The 1892-nt window shown below is 42.0% G+C and overlaps 1 non-coding gene across 1 annotated transcript; it reads right to left on the bottom strand.

Annotated features, from left to right (window-relative positions):
* Positions 1-299: 299 nt before the first annotated feature.
* Positions 300-407, bottom strand: LOC112713961 (small nucleolar RNA R71). Its single transcript, XR_003158921.1, has one exon. It is a non-coding gene; the product is annotated as a small nucleolar RNA R71 (small nucleolar RNA).
* Positions 408-1892: the final 1485 nt, after the last annotated feature.

Below are 1892 nucleotides of genomic sequence, written 5' to 3'. Positions count from 1 at the left end.
TTGGAGCAAACAACTTTGAGCTTAAGCCTCAATTAGTTTCTCTGATGCAACAGAATTGCAAGTTCCATGGACTTCCATTGGAAGATCCTCATCAGTTTTTAGCTGAATTCTTGCAGATCTGTGACACTGTCAAGACTAATGGGGTTGACCCTGAGGTCTACAGACTTATGCTATTCCCTTTTGCTGTAAGAGACAGAGCTAGGACATGGTTGGACTCACAACCTAAAGAAAGCCTGAACTCTTGGGAAAAGCTAGTCAATGCCTTCTTGGCAAAGTTCTTTCCACCTCAAAAATTGAGTAAGCTTAGAGTGGAAGTCCAAACCTTCAGACAGAAGGAAGGAGAATCCCTCTATGAAGCTTGGGAAAGATACAAACAATTAATCAGAAAGTGTCCTTCTGATATGCTTTCTGAATGGAGCATCATAGGTATTTTCTATGATGGTCTGTCTGAACTGTCCAAGATGTCTTTGGATAGCTCTGCTGGAGGATCTCTTCATCTGAAGAAGACGCCTACAGAAGCTCAAGAACTAATTGAAATGGTTGCAAATAACCAATTCATGTACACTTCTAAAAGGAATCCTGTGAACAATGGGACTAATCAGAAGAAAGGAGTTCTTGAGATTGACACTCTGAAGGCCATATTGGCTCAGAACAAAATATTGACTCAACAAGTCAATATGATTTCTCAAAGTCTGTCTGGAATGCAAAATGCACCAAGCAGTGCTAAGGAGGCTTCATCTGAAGAAGAAGCTTATGATCCTGAGAACCCTTCAATGGAAGAGGTGAATTACATGGGAGAACCCTATGGAAACACCTATAATCCTTCATGGAGAAATCATCCAAATCTCTCATGGAAGGATCAACAGAGACCTCAACAAGGTTTCAACAACAATAATGGTGGAAGAAACAGGTTTAGCAATAGCAAGCCTTTTCCATCATCTTCTCAGCAACAGACAGAGAGTTCTAAGCAGAACAACTCTGACTTAGCAACCATGGTCTCTGATCTAATCAAAACCACTCAAAGTTTCATGACTAAAACAAGGTCCTCCATTAGAAACTTGGAGGGACAAGTGGGTCAGCTGAGCAAGAAAATTACTGAACTCCCTCCTAGTACTCTTCCAAGCAATACAGAAGAAAATCCAAAAGGAGAGTGCAAAGCCATCAACATGGCCGAATTTGGAGAGGATGAAGAGGCAGTGAACGCCACTGAGGAAGACCTCAATGGACGTCCACTGGCCTCCAATGAGTTCCCCAATGAGGAACCATGGGAATTTGAGGCTCAAAATGAGACCATAGAGATTCCATTGAATTTACTTCTGCCATTCATGAGCTCTGATGAGTATTCTTCCTCTGAAGAGGATGAGTATGTCACTGAAGAGCAAGTTGCTAAATACCTTGGAGCAATCATGAAACTAAATGACAAGTTATTTGGAAATGAGACTTGGGAGGATGAACCCCCTTTGCTCACCAAAGAACTGGATGACTTGCCTAGGCAGAAATTACCTCAAAAGAGACAGGATCCCGGGAAGTTTTCAATACCTTGTACCATAGGCACCATGACCTTCAAGAAGGCCTTGTGTGACTTAAAGTCAAGTGTAAACCTCATGCCTCTCTCTGTAATGGAGAAGCTAGGGATCTTTGAGGTGCAAGCTGCAGAAATCTCACTAGAGATGACAGATAACTCAAGAAAACAAGCTCATGGACTTGTAGAGGATGTTCTGGTAAAAGTTGAAGACCATTACATCCCTGCTGATTTCATAGTCCTAGAGACTGAAAAGTGCATGGATGAATCCATCATCCTTGGCAGACCCTTCCTAGCCACAGCAAAGGCTGTGATTGATGTTGATAGAGGAGAATTGATCATTCAAGTGAATGAAGAATCCTTGGTGTTT

Source organism: Arachis hypogaea, chromosome 9, assembly GCF_003086295.3.
Source record: "Arachis hypogaea cultivar Tifrunner chromosome 9, arahy.Tifrunner.gnm2.J5K5, whole genome shotgun sequence".
NCBI lineage: Eukaryota > Viridiplantae > Streptophyta > Magnoliopsida > Fabales > Fabaceae > Arachis > Arachis hypogaea.
This window is presented reverse-complemented; position numbering and strand designations above follow the sequence as displayed.